Below are 19864 nucleotides of genomic sequence, written 5' to 3'. Positions count from 1 at the left end.
ATAGATTTACATACATACATACATAATACATACATACACACATACACACATACATACATACACACATACATACATACATACATACATACATACATGAGGGTCAGCAATGCCTGTGCAGAGTTTTAGGTCCAATAAGGCTTGTACGACACTTTATTGACATTATCCAGAGACAAGCCGGAGCCAGATGTCTGGCGCCAATATGAGTCGCAGGCTCAGGGATGTGGGAGCGCCATGATCTCAAGCACAAACCCCAAATCCCCAAACTGTCCAATGCCATTCCCTACATACATACATACATACATACGTGTATGTCATTCATGTTAAGGAAATCTGAAGGATATCTCACTGATTCACAAGGAAACAGAATTACCAAAATTACACACTGTTGTTTTGTGGATGACTTAAAACTTTATGCAGAGAATATGCATGAGATGAAAAACAGCCTTGACCTAGTTAAAACATTCTCAAAGGATGTAGGATTGGAGTTGTGAAAAGGGGGAAAACTATAAACCAGACTAGTAACATCTCCATCAATGATTTGATTGTTTCTCTTGTATCTGACAAGGAATGTTACAGGTATCCAGGGGTGGATGAAAATATATCTTACAGTGGTACCTGTAACAAAACACATGTCACTAAAGAATATTACAGCCGAATAAAGAAAATTTGGATCTCAGAACTCTCTGCATTCAATAACACGGTGATCCACAATGTGTTTGCAGTGCCAGTACTCATGCCAACATTTGGGCTGCATGATTGGACGCTTGATGAGATCCGAGCCATTGATGTGGAAACCTGAAAAATGCTAACAAGCACACATAATTGCTACATAAACAGTGATGTAGACCACCCTCTGCCTAAAACGAAAACGAGGCGGAAGAGGCTTAACATCGATCCAAAATGCCATTGAATGTCGCATCATATCCCTTCGGCAACATCTTTTAACCACCAAGTGTTGAAGTGCATCCCTTGACCAAATTTGTATACATGAGGCTGTTAACATCATAAGACTTGGAAGGCAGCTCCTTGAGCATCATCCTTTGTCTGATAACCTAGAATACATGGCCAAAGAAGTCGCACGACTTTACCGCAACGTATCATCAGATGAAAGGATGAGCGTGAGTATATATGAGCAGAAGACTATGCACAGTTGTGGAAATTAGTTGCCAAGCAGATGTTAACATAAAGCTGAAGATTAGTGAAAAAGAGAACAACTATGCTGAACTATTGAGAAATCTGCAGTTACTCTATCCAAATTACAAGTTCAGGCTTATACCTGTAATTATTGGGGCCCTGGGATATGTAACACACTGCCTAGACACCAATCTTGAGAAATTTGGCTTCTCAAAATCAGAAAGAAGAAAGCTAATTCGAAGACTACAGATTCAATCCATCACTGGAACTGTAAAAATCTGTAAAACTTTCCAGAAGTTTATCATTTAAATATATATGAGCATGTCTGGATATGTAACTATATGCATGAGAATACATAAAGCACAACATACAAATCTGCTCATACATACATACATACATACATACCCTGTTGTTGACGTTAAAATTCCAATGAAGTAGCCTTGGATCTAGGTTAGAAACCGGTTCTTTACCTATTGGTAATAAACTGAATAATGACATACATACATACACTGGCTTGCATACATATACACGTGTAAAAACACACGCACACACAAGTTTGTGGTTTCATTGATTAGGTCACAAATGGTGAAATTAATTAATTAATTGGTTAATTAGTTATTGATAAAAAGAAAACAAGCGAAATGTAACCAATAGGTGGGTTTTTATTGTGAAAAATGGCCCTCCAAGACACATCTGTTTCAATACAGGATTTCACATCAAGAATTTTGCCAAATGGATGCAAAGACCCTGTGTGTGTGTGTGTGCGCGCGCGCATGTGTATGTATTTATGTATTTATTTATGCATATATACATTTATATATACACATATATCTGTGTGTGTGTTTGTGTGTGTATACGAGAATGTGTGTGTATGTGTATAAACACACACACACACACACATGTCTTTCATCTTTTTATAACGATTTCTCCTAAAATAATTTTGACAATTTTCTTAAATTCTTTTCTTTTTCACTCTTTTGTATTTTGTTTGATTTTCTAAACATTTTTTTTTTCAAATCATACCCCCCACCCCAGACTTCCACCCACTTCTTCCAGCGTTCAATCCGTCCCACCCTCCGCATTGATTGTCCAACCACTTCAACCATCATCACTTCCACAATTACCACGACCGCTAATGTCTACATCACCCCCCCCCCACACACACACACACACATCGCAATCTCGCATTCATGCCTCCGCTTCGCCCTCAATTACGCCCGAATTTTAATCTTAGAAATCGATAAAATCTATGAGGGAACAGAACGAGTGATAGGGATGAGAGGGGTGAATATGAGAGAGATGGGGGGGGGGGAGATGAAGGGGAGAGAAAGCGAGAAATTGAAAGGAGGAGAGAGTAGGGAGAGGATTAGAGAGAGAGAGAGAGACAGACAGACAGACAGACAGAGATTGAAAGAAGCAGAGGGGAGAGGACAAGTGAGAGGGAGGAAGAGAGACTGGAAGAGGAAGGGTTGAAAGAGGGAGGAAGGTGTGTGTGGGTGAGCGAATGAGAGAAAGGGACAGAGGGGAGAAAGAGAAACAAACAGAGATAGACAAGGATAGAGAAAGGGAGAGACTAAAAGAGGAAGAGCGGTGTGTGTGAGAGAGAGAAGAGGAGAGAGAAGTTGAGAGAAATTGAAAGAAGGCGGGCGGTGTGTGTGTGTGTGTGTGAGCGAGAGAGAGAGAAAATAAGAGAGAGGGTGAGAGAGAAGAATCAAAGGAGAGAGAGAGAGAGAGAGAGAGAGAGAGAGATAAAGAGAGAGAGAGAGAGAGAGATAAAGAGAGAGAGATAGAGAGAGAGAGTGTGTGTGAGAAGAATCAAAGGAGAGAGAGAGAGAGAGTGTGTGTGTGTGTGTGTGTGTGAGAGAGAGAGAAAATTGGAGTGGGATAGATAGATAGCGAGAGAGAGAGAGAGAGAGAGAGAGAGAGGGGTGGGGGAGATGGAAAAATATGAAGTAAGTGTGGATGAAGGAGTGAAGTAGGGAACTGAGATGACAGCAAGAGGGGTAGGGGAGAAAGACATGAGAGGAATGATTAAAAAAATTTACCATTTTTAAGGCTTTTAGTCATCACACCGTCATACTCCACCTCTACTAACTCCTCCTCCCACACTCAATTTTTCTCTCCACCTCTCTCTTGCTGTCTCTATTTCACTTTTTCTCTCTCTTCCTCTCTTTCTTTTCTTTCTCTCTCGTTCTCTTTCTCTCCTTCTTTCTGGCTCTCTTACTCTCTCTCTCTCTCTTTCTTTCTCTGTCTCTGTCGTCCTATCGTTTATGTTGATAGGATATCGTACATACACATGCACTTTCCAAGACACACGATGTAATACTTAAAACTATATCTACACAAAAGCATGCATACACACACACACGCATGCTCATACACACACACACGCATATATACACATGAATACACACACACACACATATATACACATACATACATATATGCTTACACATACATGCCGTAAAAGACTTCAAAAGCTCGAGATGATTCATAAATTCATATTGCATGCGTTATACGTGCGCGCGTGTGTGTATTTCAATGTATGCGATGCATAAACATGCACAAATGCATGCATATATATATATATATGTGTGTGTGTGTGTGTGTGTGTGTGTATGTGTGTGTGTGTGTGTGTATTTAAATTTATATATATATAAATTAAAATTTATATATATATATATATATATATATATATATATATATATAGAGAGAGAGAGAGAGAGAGAGATATGTATATATATATATATATATATATGTATATGTATGTATATATATATTCTCTTTTACTCTTTTACTTGTTTCAGTCATATATATATATATATATATATATATATATATATAGAGAGAGAGAGAGATATATATGTATATATATGTATATATATATATATATATATATGTATATGTATGTATATATATATACTCTTTTACTCTTTTACTTGTTTCAGTCATTTGACTGTGGCCATGCTGGAGCACCGCGTTAGTCGAGCAAATCGACCCCAGGACTTATTCTTTGTAAGCCTAGTACTTATTCTATCGTTCTCTTTTGCCGAACCGCTAAGTTACGGGGACGTAAACACACCAGCATCGGTTGTTAAGCGATGTTGGGGGGGGGGAGACAAACACAGTCACATAAACACACACACACACACACACACACACACACACACACACACATATATATATACGATGGGCTTCTTTCAGTTTTCGTCTACCAAATCCACTCACAAGGCATTGGTCGGCCCGAGGCTACAGTAGAAGACACTTGCCAAAGGTGCCACGCAGAGGGACTGAACCCGGAACAATGTAGTTCGTAAGCAAACTACTTACCACACAGCCACTCCTACGTCTATATATATACATGAATAACATATATGTGCGTGTGAACATTTGTAGTCCGTATGTGAGCCTTAGTGTAAATGTGTAGAAATACAGAATTTGCGAAAAAGCGTGTTTATGCATATACGCTTGTTTAGCCCTAGGTCGTCACTAATTAATAATACCTATAATGAGACGCGTTCTTCCATTACCATGTATTCGATTTTCTGTGCACAATGTATCAAATACTATGTTATCTAAAAGTACCATAAGATATAAGGTTTGTTAAAGACGTTAACGCAAGATCTAAGTGATATTTAGTTGTTATTTCTTGTGAGCATAGTTGTGTGTGTATGTATTCGTGGGCGCGTGTGCATGCGTGTGTGTTTATGTGTGCGTCTGTGTTTGTGCCTGTGTAGTATGTGTATATGTGTACGTGTATGTCTGGGGCAAGATATATTCTTCAATGTAAATGTACTTGTGTATGTGTATAAATATTATTGCATATAGATACATATATACAAATACACACACACACACACACACACACACGTATATATATATATATATATATATATATATATATATATATATTTGCAGCTGTATAACATTGTAAAATAAAAGAATCTAAACACACACATATACATAAATATATATATATATATATATATATATATATATATATATATATATAAATATACATATACATACATATATATATATATATATACATATACATACATATATATATATATATATATATATATATATATATATATATATATGCTTGTATATATATATATATATATATATATATATATATATATATATATATAAATATACATATACATACATATATATATATATATATACATATGCATACATATATATATATATATATATATATATATATATATATATATATATATGCTTGTATATATATATATATATATATATATATATATATATATATATACACATACATACATACATACATACATACATGTGTGTGTGTGTGTGTGTGTGTGTGTGTGTATGTATATGTGCACAAATTCTCTATCTGTACCTCTTTCTATCTTTCTGACACACGCAGATGCACACACACACACACACACACACACACACAGACAAACGCGGCCCTCTGTGAAGACATACCCAATTTCTTTCCCCAATCGATACAATAAAGTATTCAGCTGACTAAATAATTTTTATAGTTGCACTTTTGACGGCTATCATTAATTTACAAACAGCGAAACGGTCCGCTACGAGATTCAGCTTCTTTTTATCACAGATCGAATGCATAGCAAGGAGGAAAGCATTTACTTTCACTCAATGTCCTTTCCTCGGTTGCAAAAGTCGCAAAGACTGAAACCGTTACTAAAATGTTCTTCAGGATAAAATTACTTTAACATTTTCTATCTTGTCTTATTTTCCTTTTATATGTATATATATATATATATATATATAGAGAGAGAGAGAGAGAGAGAGAGAGTTATTAATATTTCTATGTCTCTCTAAAGGAGACTACGGCAGCGGTACTGGAAATTAATAGTTATCGCCAAGCCAACATGGCAGTCCCAAAATTAGGACGAAAGCTGCCGTGAATTAGCTCCAAGAAGCCATCGCCTCTAGCTAGCTATGTGACACACGAAACCTGTGTCCTTTATAACCTTCGAACAGGGGAGGTCAGCAGTGTCCCCCTGCTGGTTTGGCATCTGCGGACTAGTTTCAGGGTGTTGCCCCTTGTCAATGCAGAGCAGCCAAGCCATAGCCAGGCGGCGCTGCTGACTATCTGCTCGAAGGTAATTTATCTAATTTCAGTGGAATCTATCCACTGGTTTTCAGAAATAGAGTTATTAATATTTCTATGTCTCTCTAAAGGAGACTACGGCAGCGGTACTGGAAATTAATAGTTATCGCCAAGCCAACATGGCAGTCCCAAAATTAGGACGAAAGCTGCCCTTTCGTCCTAATTTTGGGACTGCCATGTTGGCTTGGCGATAACTATTAATTTCCAGTACCGCTGCCGTAGTCTCCTTTAGAGAGACATAGAAATATTAATAACTCTATTTCTGAAAACCAGTGGATAGATTCCACTGAAATTAGATAAATAACCTTCGAGCAGATAGTCAGCAGCGCCGCCTGGCTATGGCTTGGCTGCTCTGCATTGACAAGGGGCAACACCCTGAAACTAGTCTGCAGATGCCAAACCAGCAGGGGGACACTGCTGACCTCCCCTGTTCGAAGGTTATAAAGGACACAGGTTTCGTGTGTCACATAGCTAGCTAGAGGCGATGGCTTCTTGGAGCTAATTCACGGCAGCTTTCGTCCTAATTTTGGGACTGCCATGTTGGCTTGGCGATAACTATATATATATATATATATATATATATATATATATATATATATATAGCGCATGCAGTGTCGTTGAAATCTCGTTTGCATTTCTAATAACACCATGTGACCCGCATTGATCAGTAGCAGACCAGTTTCCGGTAGCCATGTTGGACTTCCTGCATCTCTCCATTCGCTTAACTGAGCCCGACAAGATAGGTTTCTGTAAGAAGTATACGAAACTTTAATCGCATGAGGTCAAATGTGACTTCTACTAAATATGTAGAGTGCCTCTTTCTTTCGTTTGTCCACTCACCCGTATGTGTGTGTGTGTGTGTGTGTGTGTGTGTGTATGTGTGTGTGTGTGTGTGTGTGTGTGCGTGCGTGCATGCGTGTGCGTGTGTGTGTGTGTGTGCATACCGTATAAACCTATTACATGATCAAATCATCAAAGATTGCATATTAAACCTAAATAACTTTTAAGTTACATAATGGGCTACGGACAGTGTTATAGTGACAACAAACATAACAACTGTGTTAAGATGGGTCAAAGAATTTATTTAAGTACTAAAGTGGTAAAGGCAGAGAATCGTTCTTTATCACAGTTAAGAAAGTACTTTTGTCAGTATTGAGTTTATCTTAATGGGTAGAAACAACACTACACATACGTCTATACTCAAAACGGGTAAGGTTCCGTGAAGAATTGCCTAAACTCTTGGATTTTTCAATTACTTTTTTTATAGCACTACCAGGAGAGTTAGTTTGCATTACCCGAACTATAAAACTAACGAAAATCTACAATACATACACAGACATTCCAATCACCCTACATTAATTATTAATAATTTTATTAGGAATATATCTATTAAGATTTTCAATCTATCTGCCAAAGAAAAAACTTTTAATGATAATGCCGATTATTATAACAAAATGCTGTGACAGTGGGTTTCAAGGGAAAATATTTTGTATATCTAACTATAAACATGGAGACGTAGTACATATAGCAAAAGTTTCACGAACACATTATAAATATGACACTCCAGATGGTCCTATCCATTACGCGTACAAAGTAATAAAGAAAAGTTAATTAATGGTTTCAAATTTTTCCTCAAGGGTAACTGCTTAGGGAAGGGGTTAAGTCGATTACATCAACCCCAGTATTCAACTGGTAGATTCGAAAGGATAAAAGGCAAAGTCGACCCCGGCGGAATTTGAACTCAGAACGTAGCAGACGAAATACCGCTAAGTATTTCGCCCAGCGTGGGAACAACTCTGCCAGCTCGCCGCCTTAAGAAAAGTAAATCAATGGCTGTGTGGTAAGAAGCTTGCTTCCCATGGTTCACATGGTTCCGAGTTCAGTCTCACTGCATGGCACCTTGGGCAAGTGTCTCCTACTATAGCTTCGGGCTGGCCAAAGCCTTATAAGTGGATTTGGTAGACGGAAGCTGAAAAATGCCCACCGTATACATACATACATACATACATACATACATACATACATACATACATACGAACGGGTGCAGAAAAGTTCCTGGTTTTGGGTAAAAAAGAAAAATAGAGGATCCGTTGATTATGACTTATTCAACATATTTCGCTGTCAGATTCACACTTATTGCAGCAGTAATTCAATTTTTGCAAGCCTTGTAAATGAACACGGAAGGTTGGCCTCCAACCAGGCCTTTCGCAATATCCTTAAAGTTAGGGACTTTTCAGCACCCTTTCGTGTATATATATGTGTGTGCGTGCGTGTGTGTCTGTGTGTGCGTGTATGTATGTGTGTGTAAGTGTATGCGTGTGTATGTCTGTGTGTTTGTGTCTGTCCCCGCCCCCACCGCTTGACGACCTGAGTTGGTGTGTTTATGACCCTATAACTTTGCGGTTCGGCAAAAGAGTCCGATAGAATAAGTACCAGGCTTAAAAATGAAAAAGAAGTCATATTTGACTTAAAGTTCTTCAAGGCGGTGCCCCAGGATGGCCGCAATCTAATGACTGAAACAAGTAAAAAATATTAAAAAATAAAAGATATTCGAAGAAAAAAGCACTAGACTGACAACTAATACTAGATCTCACAACCAGCAGAAAATGGAGTCTGATAATTACTACTACATGGAATAACTGGTTGTATGAAAACTACAGCTGCCAACATAATCAGAAGTAATAAACGGGAATACGTAGGAAATACCAAAACTGAGTGATATAACAACCAAAAATACTTAGAGAGAGAGAGGGTAGGGATTTATGAATTTGTTTTGTGTGGAGGGACCTTAGAATGAAACAAAGATCATTTCTAAATTGTTAATAATTATCGTTCTTACCACAACTGAAAACATATGAAAGATGGATATCCCTATACTCTTTAGGAAGGAACCCTTTGAACAGTATTACTAACACACCGATAAGCAAGACATATAATAAAATAGTATCTAACGATAGTCTGACACCAGGAACCCAACAACGAGTCACCAACAGTTGAGCTAGAAATAGGAAAAAGTAGAAAAAGAAATACTATTTGGGTGAATATGTCTTTCTCAAAACATATCAACTCTAACATTGCTAGATCTTCCTTCAAATTCTAAAATAATAATAATAATAATTAGATTGAGAAATACCAGCCACTGCGTGATGAGATAGGAAGATTGAGAAATACCAGCCACTGCAGGACGAGATAGGAAAGTTATGGGGCATGAGAAAAGTAATGGTGATACCGGTAGTAACTGGAGCATGAGGAACAGTTTCCAAGGGCTTTGAAAAACATATTAAGAATATTGGAGCTGCTGTCAGGCTCGAGGTGATCCAGAAGGCAGCATTGTTGTGTACAGATCGCATTCTAAGGAGAGTATTGTCTCTTTACGTTACAGGCAAAAGCAATACTTGAAACCTTTGGTGATTTGTTATTGCCTACTTTCAAGCAAAGAATAACCGGGAATTAAGAACTACCCGAGAGTCTTTCAGAATAATAATAATAATCGATAACTAATCAACAATCCCCAACTTAGCTGAAAATATAAATTACTATATAATAGCTTAACTCATAGTAATTAACACCCTGATATAATACCAAACCAAAATAGTATAAATCAATTGGATACTAGTTGTCCTGATAAAGATAAAGGAGATATTATAAACAATGTAAATATAAACATAAGAATAAAAATACAAGAACAAACTCCTTCCTTCTTTCTAATAATGCTACAAGTATATGAGTGACTAAACCCAAGTTGAAACAGGATGTCACAAACCTTTTTCAGAATAAATGCAAAAATAATAAGAGAAATAACAGTTACAATACTATCCTAAATGCGAATATAATAAGTCCATTTCCTTTGACCGAAAATGATTCTAACTATTAGAACAAGTAACAACAATGATAAAACTAGTGAAAGTGAGAGTAATTCTAATAATACTGCCAAAACTATTAACACCTTGCCTTCTATAACAACTGGCCATACAATAAATGCAGTAAGAGAAAACAGCTAACTTTTCCCTAGCAACTACATGTTAGCTTTCCACTATACTGCATTTGTAAAATATCCACCAATTGTTCACTTAACGATTATTGTTTGATTCATAACGTTATATGTAAAAATAATGTCTTTGCTGATGGTATATTTAGGTACTGAACACGCTCGACTACAAACTTCAAAACATTTACTGCACATAAACATACCATCGAAAACAAAAGATAATAATAATGCAAAATATTTCTGGTCATTAAAATTAAATAAAATGCCATATAAACTAGAATGAAATATCGTAGGTACTGTTCCACCCTATCAAGAAAACGGGTAGGTTCGCAGATTATGTAAACTAGAAGCTCTCGAGGTATAACGGATGAGAAAAAGGAAATGTATTCACACGAATCTTAAATCCTTTAAATTCCACCAACCATAAAATAACGAGGTTAATTACGAGGTAAAAATTTGCAACCCGAAATTAAACCTTCAATTTATGTAATACCAGCAGAAATACCCGGCTTTGCCCGGGTTAAAGAGAATAATGAAATCTAAAAACGCCGTCTAGACTACGCAACCCTCAACTGTTAGTAGCTACGATACCATATTTCTACATTAATAACTCTCCAATCCATGCCAGCATGGAACATAGACATTAAGTGGAATGCCAGTCTCTCATCTAGGAAGGCCTTGAAATCAATGTTACCAACTGGGGACTATGTGTGTCGCAGTGATAATAAAAAGACTCAAAGGAGGTCTGCAACGAAATAATTTTGCTCAACACTTTGCAAGTGAATCAGTGGAGGTAAAGATGCGTCTCATTTACTTGACAATTTATGCACCACATTGCAGAAATCACAATGTAAGTATATCTGAAAGGGTAGTCTTACACCGTTGTACCGTTGAATTACAAATAATGCTCATCTGTTATGTTCGGGTTAAAATTTCATCAACATCGAAAATATATGAATTTTCATGGGAGTTATGGCCGTTATGCATAGAATATAATTTCCAAATTTCATAAAGATCCGTTCAGTACTTTTGACGTAGTTTTGGATAAGAAAACAAATGACTAATGTGTGTGTTTGTGTGCATGTGTATGTGTGTGATGGGTGTATATATGTATAGATATCTGTATGCATGTATATATATGTATATATGTGTACATATTACATGTACATCTATATATATATATACATCTACACATATGTATACATATACATGTATGCATATAGATCTATATCAATATATATATCTATGCATATACGTGTACATATACATGTATATGTATACATATACATCTCTCTATCTCTCTTTCTCTCTTTCTCTCTCTCTGAAAGTATCTGTCATTACAGTATCGAAATGTGATTGTTTCAGTTACTGGAATAACGTGTACATATACATCTATATGTATACATATACATCTCTCTCTCTCTCTCTCTCTCTCTCTCTCTCTCTCTCTCTCTCTCTCTCTCTCTCTCTCTCACTCTCTCTCTCTCTCTCTCTCTCTCTCTTTCTCTCTCTCTCTTTCTCTCTTTCTCTCTCTCTCTGAAAGTATCTGTCATTACAGTATCGAAATGTGATTGTTTCAGTTAGTAGAATAGTTTCATTTTTAAAGTGAAAGTATTTGACATGAGTGTTTTTGTTTCACTTTTGACACGTAATACTTAAATAGTGGAGGAGATATTATGTTGCCGTGGGCTCGAACTCTGCAAGAAGTTAAAATTTTTTTTTTTTGACTAAAACACAACTGGAACTCTAAGTAAGGCATCTGTAAAATTTGAATAAAATCGGTTGCGTAGTTCTTGAGTTTTAGGGATTCACACAGACAGACAGACAGACAGACACACACACACACACACACACACACACACACACACATTCTCATTTTTATATATATAGATAACTTTTACCTAACAAAGTGACAAGTTTAGCATCTTAACGATAACAATTTTATACAGTAATCACTCGCCATATCGCGGTTCACCTATCGTGCCCTCAGTATATTGGGGATTTTTCCGGCTAATATATGTATATTTATATCGCGGACTCCTCAGTATATCACAGGTTTCTGCGGCCGATAGGTATTTATATTTTTTTAGATTTTAATTATTTCTGTGGTAAAATAAGCATTTTCACGCCTAAAATTTGATAAATTAATAAATGAAAATACAGTGCAGTACTGCAAAGTATAACATTAATTAAAATATATCAAAAGAAAATACATAATGTACTATAGATGAGCAAACAAAGAATCGCACATGCTGTATGAAAAACGAAACTCGCGAGGCGAGTGTGTGGTGTTGTTTTGCATTTATGATAAAATAGATATATACAAGTTATAAAAATAATAAAAAAATATATACAGTAACAGTACTGTTTCTACTTTGCAGATTTTCACCTATCGCATGCGGTTTTGGAACGTAACACCCGCGATAGTCGAGGGATTACTGAATACTAAAACAGTGCAATAATGGTCTGTAATGGTTTATCTGTTGCTTGTTTCTACTGGTGATACACCGTAGTCAGGTATTGTTAAACGTTTGCTTGCAAATGAGAGTAGTATTTATGTGTATCTACATAGGCAGATATGTAAATATATCTGTGTGTTTATATACATATATATATATACGGGTATATATGGGATTATATAGCTATATGCGATGGCTGAGGTAAATATGCGCAAAATAGTATGCGAGCATATGTAGGAACAAGTATATACAAAGAAGTTTGATAAGAAAAAGAAAATCACATTTTACTAACCAGTCTACGCAGTAATCAACTTTTCAAAGTTTCAAATATATTCTTCAATGCAATTTTTATCTTATGTAGAGAGGAAGTAGGTGTCAGAGCAAGAGAGGAGAGGTGGGTGGGTGGGTGGGTGGTAGTGAAGGAAAAAAATAGGTGTGAGAGGAAAAGAGGAGAGAGGAGGGGTTTTAGATGAAGATTATATGTATATGTATGCTTACACAGACGCGCATGCATTTCATGTGTGTACATACATACATACATACATACATACATACATACATATACACATACATATAAGGGTGTGTGTGTTTAATGTTGAATATTGAAAATAATGGAATCCAAAATATTTTTTCTGACCCCACTTATTTCGTTTTTCCCTCACTTATCTCCATATGACCTTTAAATGTTATGTATGATTCACATAACACAAAAAATTTTCTCTCTCGTCTATTTTAGACAGGTAACTATTTCTTTTTCATTTAAATTAATAGCATACTAAATGCTGCAGATATTTGAAGGAATTTGCTCTACTATACGTAGTGGTAGAATTGTTAAGAAAGCGAATGTAATACTTGCAGATCTCAATATCGTAAATATTTTCGATTTTGTTTGAAGGAACATGAATATGTTTGGAGTTTCTGTGTAAAATAGTTTTTAAATTATTCGATGATTTTTATAAATTAATCCTTCCGTCAACACTAAGACTTCGGTAAGCACTTTCTTTAATAAGTGTGTTTTATACATATGATACTGAAGATATGGAAATATAATATGATCTGCTTATGACAGTTAAATAGATTAATGTATACGATTTTGCAAATTTCTTTCATTTAGCCAATCAAATCTTGATGCACTGTTGACAAATTCACATTTCGATGTATTTTGCGAATATTTTTCTTGTATATTGTCCCACTCCAATCCTTACTTCATTCGCATTTTTCTATTTTCGCCTTGCTTGCATGTCTAATATGTGAAAATTTCACCAGAAGCATCGGTCAACGTCTAATGGAGAAAAATACATTGTGGGCACGCAAATGTGTATTTGTGTGTGTGTGTGTGTGTGTGTGTGTGTGTGTGTGTGTGTGTGTGTGTGTGTGTGACTTTGTCAATTCGTTTATGTAATTTCATATAACATCATATTCACATTTTGAAACTGAATATATTCTATTTCATTAAGCATTTTGCTAAAATTCACTCGAAGAAATATTTTTGTTATTGGAGAAACATTTTTGTTATTGGAGAAACATTTTTTACTGTTGCATACTGTATATACTTCACTTCTTTGTTTTGTTCTACACCATGTATACTTCCTATTTCTTTTCATCATTTCATTATATGTAAACCCCAACACTTTATGTGTCTTTGTATTGTCCCCGTCATCATCCGTCCTTGGGGCAAATAAAATAAATTATCATAATCATCATCATCATTATTATTATTATTATTATTATTATTATTATTATTATTATTATTATTATTGAGTGAGAGAGCAGTGCATGCCATCAAAGTGACAGTGGGGTAAAATATACGAAGCCCGTTATACCCATCATGACTACCCGGCTGAAAAGGGTACGCCAGGCACATGCATCACAACCACATGTGTGTGACATGGTGATCTCATATCATGATAAACAACGCATGACCTTGCAGTTAGAATTTGGAGAATGGAGGAAAATACATTGTGCGCACGCAAACGTGTATTTGCGCGCGCGCGCGTCTGTGTGTGCGTGCGTGTGTGTGTGTGTGTGTGTGTGACTTTGTCAATTCGTTTATGTAATTTCATATAGCATCATATTCACATTTTGAAACTGAATATATTCTATTTCATTAAGCATTTTGCTAAAATTCGCTCAAGAGATCCCTGAATAAGGTTTGTTTAAAGATGTTGAACGAAACACCCATTTTTCCAGAAGTGAATTATCCAAGCCCCAAAGAATTTCTTTCAACACATGGTTATGAGGTCCCCCCACTACTTCTGCTCGTAATCAGAGATGCACTTATGGTCAGCCACTATTATTATTATTATAATTATTATTATTATTATTATTATTATTATTATTATTATTTTATGTTTGACTTTTGTTTTGCATTTGTACAAGTTGGATCCAAGTCTCACCCAGAGACCTCAAGAGACAACAAGTTAGAAGTTCATGTAGGTGTTATGCCTAGGGTACCATATATTTGGATTTGTACAGTTTTGTTCAAGTGAATGTTTAAGAAACCATAAGAAAATTATGTTTGCTTTAAAATTTGAGATCACATAGACAATATTTTACGTAGGATATGGGCAGTTCCCATGAGCACTATCTTTTGGACTTCAGCCATTTTGGGGTTTCCTGGTATCTGAGCTAGGTAGTAATCAGCCCGTTTCGCTGTCATTCCTAGGGCACCTATGACAATAGGTATTGTTTTCGTCTTCAGATTCCACATTTTGCTAATTTCTATTTCAAGATCTTTATATTTGCTCAGTTTTTGGTAGGTCTTGACAGATACGTTTATATCAATTGGGACAGTCATATCAATGAGGAGGCATGATTTTTATCTGAAGTCTTTCAGTATGATGTCTGGCCTATTTGCGTCTATCTTTCTGTCAGTTTGAATGGTGAAGTTCCAGAGGAGTGCAATGTGATCATTTTCAAGTACTGGGGGTGGTTTGTGTTCCCACCAGTTTTTATCATGGGGCAAGTTCAGGTTTTTGCATATTACCCAGTGAATATATTGTGCAGCTCTATCATGCCTGTTGAGATACTCTGTAGGCGCAAGCAGACTGCACATGGAGACAACATGATCGATGGTCTCATTTTGTTGTTGGCATATACGACATAATGGGGAGCTGCCGTTCTTTAATATGTTGGCCTGGTAGTTCTTTGTAGGTAGGCATTGATCTTGGGCTGCTATGATAAACCCCTCTGTTTCTGATTTCAATCCAGAGGCCATTAACCATTGGTGGGTAAGGGCTTTGTCAATATCTGCATTATTCGCTCTCTTTGGGTATTTGCCATTGAGAGGTTTTCCATGCCATTTTTCAGTCATAATAGCTAAGGCAGCAATTTTAGCACGGGTTTTCAAGCGCTTAGCTTTTTCTGTAGGTGTTTCTAGTTTGTCTAATTCTTGAATTTGTTGCAATTGGAATTCACTTAGATATTCCTTTGCCTGTTTTGTTACTGAGTAAGATGCTTTCTTGCTTTCATATTTTAAGACAAGTTTTAGCATCCAGTCCTCAGAGTTTTTCATATAGGTGTCTAGGCCAATTGTGGCTACCTTCATTGATAATGCCAGCTGTAGTAGTCCTCGACCTCCCTCTTTTCTTGGCAGATAAAGACGTTCTATATCTGCCTTAGGGTGGTGCATTCTATGCATTGTCAACAGTTTTCGTATTTTTCTGTCAACATTACATATTTCAGTAATTGACCAGTTAACGATGTTGAAACTGTAAGTCACGACTGGTATGGCTAGAGCATTGATCGCTTCGATCCTGTTTCTCGCGTTCAGCTCTGTCTTCAGTTTTGCTCTCACCCTGCGATAACATTCTCTTCTGATCCTTTCCCTCATCACTGAGTGCTTGATATTGTCCCCTTCAATTACCCCTAGGTATTTGTAGCTCTCCGCTGGTTCTAACTCTTTTATGACATTTTGCTGGTCAAGGTTCACATTAGATGTATTTGTCATTTTTCCTTTGATAAAGATAGCTTTTGCACATTTATCAAGGCCAAATTGCATCCTGATGTCATCACTGAATTGTTTAACAATCGCTAGTAGGCCTTTGAGTTGTTGGTCATTTTTTGCAAAGAGCTTTAAATCATCCATGTAAATGAGATGATTTATATTTTTATCAAATATTTTATAACCATACTGTGCATCATTGAGCAATTTTGAGAGCGGTATTAGGGCTAGACAGAAGAGGAGTGGTGATAGTGAGTCACCCTGGAAAATGCCACATGAAATTCTTACATCTCCAGCATTTAGAGATTCATTGTCATTGTTCAACATCAGTGTGGTTCTCCATGATCTCATACTTACAGATAAAAAGTTTCGCAGAGTAGGAGCTATTTTATACATTTCCAGACATTTCCTAATCCAGCTATGTGGTAGGCTATCAAAGGCCTTTTTATAGTCTATCCAGGCTATTGACAAGTTTTTGTGTCGCTTGTGACAATCTTCTAAGATCATCTTATTGATGAGTAGCTGATCTTTACAACCATAAGATCCACGTTTACATCCCTTTTGCTCATTAGGGAATATGCTACTTTCTATTAAAAAACTATAGGTGTACTCGGTTAGGACAGATGTTAGCGTCTTATACATTGTTGTTAAGCAGGTTATGGGGCGATAATTTTTTGGTTCGTTTGTTTCCTCATTTTTTGGAAGCAGGAATGTTAAACCATTAACTAGCCAAGAGGGCATCAAACTAGGATTTTGCAAAACATCGTTGTAAAGTTTTGTTAGCAGTTCATGGCTTTCTGGGAAGGCATTCAACCAGAAGTTAGGAATTTTATCCTTTCCTGGAGACTTCCATTTGCTTGACCTCCTGAGAGCAGATCTTATATCTTCTACCCTGACCCCCTCCCACTTTTGCTCCTCTAAGGAGTCTAGGTCTGTAGCTATTCTATCAATCCAAGGGGCCTTTTCATTGTGTGTTTTATCTTCTGCCCAGATTTTATTCCAAAATTCTTGCACTTCTTCTTTTGATGGGACAGACTTTATTGTTACTGGTGTTTTCCCTATCTTCCTGTAGAAATTTTTGGGGTTATTTTTGAACATGTTATTATCTCGGAAGAATTTAACACGCTTTTCATACCTTGCTATGCGGGCAGCTTTAGCACATACCTTTTGCTTGATGGTTTCTATGGTGGCATCAATGTCAACTATGGTTTTCATGTTATATTTTTTCTTTAGTTTTTGGGTCTTTGTAGGTTTGATACTCTTGTCAAATTTAAGGTTTTTCAAACATTATTATTATTATTATTATTATTATTATTATTATTATTATTATTATTATTATTATTATTATTAACTCTAGAGTCTTGCATGCGTAGCGGGCTTGCTACCTGCACCCTACAGTACCATACTATGCGGTCTTTACAGCTATCTAATACTTTCCTGATTATTCTGGCCATGCCAAGGAGGAAAACCTTTTGTAACAGCTCTGCTGAGCACTCTGTTTCTATTTCCTTTATAATTCCTCCTGGTGCCTTCTGATACTGTCCACAAGGACCCAACAATAACTGACGCTATCTTCACCTTCTTCTTTTGCTATAGTCGGGTTATCTCGTATTTAAGAGGATTATATTGGTCCATTTTCCCCACTTACTTCTTGACTATTCGTGGGTTAAAGGGGTACGCAACCTCAGTTATATAGAACATGTGGTTCACCTTGTCCACCACCACCAGGTCCGATTTGTTGTTCTCTAACAACTGGTCTGTTTGGATTGGGAAATTGCACAGGGTTTTGCAGGTTTATTATTATTATTGTTGTTGTTGTTGTCGCTGTTGTTATTGTTGTGTTGTTGTTGTTGTTGTTAGTAGTAGTAGTAGTAGTAGTAGTAGTAGTAGTAGTAGTAGTAGTAGTAGTAGTAGTTGTGGATGTGGATGATGATGATGACGACGACTACGACGACGACGACGACGACGACGAAGATGATGATGATGATGATGATGATGATGATGATGATGATGATGATGATGATGTCGCCATCAGAATCACTCTGATAAAGAGAAGTTAGAGAAGAGGAGGAAGAAAAGGAACAATGTCGTCATCATAAAATCAAGATGATGCCTCATCATCAGGAGGAGCAAAACTAAACATAATGTCAATAATTTTACTTCTGATATTCCATGTATCCTGGTTACCTCAAGAAATTATATATTTTAAATATCAGCCCATATCAGAGGCCATATCACAAATCAGGTCATAGGTCGAGTGAGGTCGTGTCAAGCTATGTTATTGTATCACATGGTTACCATGTCAACAACATTCTCTCTGAATTTAACATGAATTAACTTTGATGGCGGAAGGAGGGTCCATGTCGTGGTGATGATGTTGGAAGTGCTCGTGTTGGGAGGGGTGTGTAGTGTGTTGTTGTTGCTGGCGGCGGCGGAGATGATGATGATGATGATGATGATGATGATGATGGTGGTGGTGGTGGTGGTGGTGGTGGTGGCGGCGGCGGCGGTTTTGGTGGTGGTGGTGGTGGTGGTGGTGATGCTGATGATGGTGGAGATGACGATGATGGTGGAGATGGTGATGATGGTGATGATGACGATGCCGTTTTGTTTATCCCGCAATTTTTCCTCTCTTTCCCTCCATTATCCTATATCTTTCCGTAAGTGGGAGCATGAAAAGGAAATTTGGGTTGCAATTTCTAGCAAATCGAGAAACCATGTAAATGCGTGGCGAGCTGTGGTAGTTATGATGTTGTTATTGTTGGTATATATGATGATGATGTTGATTGTGGTAACGACAGTGGCGGCTGTTGGTGGAGCTGTTTTTGATGGTAAGTTATGGTTCGGATGGTAATTAAAGTTCTGACGCCAGTATACACTGTTGTTGTTGTTGTTGTTGCTAAGCATTTGTCCGACGCACTAACGTCTTCTGCCAACTCGTCGTCTTTTCATGATTATGATAAGGGGAGTAGTTTGCGTAATAGTGGTTCTGACGTCATTACTGCCTGCAGTGAAGGTATTGGTGTGATTTTTATGAGCGCTGGATGGCTGAGTACTTAAGAAGTTTACTTTGCAATCAGGAGGTTCTGGGTTCGATGTCACTCTGTGACATCTTTGGAGAAGGAGACTTTTACCATGGTCTCGAATCGACCCAAGACTTGTGAATCAAAAGGAGTAGAGAGAAATTGTGCGAAAGCTCGTCTGGTGGGTTG

This window comes from Octopus bimaculoides, chromosome 20 (genome assembly GCF_046866305.1).
Source record: "Octopus bimaculoides isolate indiv1 chromosome 20, ASM4686630v1, whole genome shotgun sequence".
Lineage (NCBI taxonomy): Eukaryota > Metazoa > Mollusca > Cephalopoda > Octopoda > Octopodidae > Octopus > Octopus bimaculoides.
The sequence above is the reverse complement of the archived record's forward strand: the minus strand, read 5'-3'. Positions refer to the sequence as shown.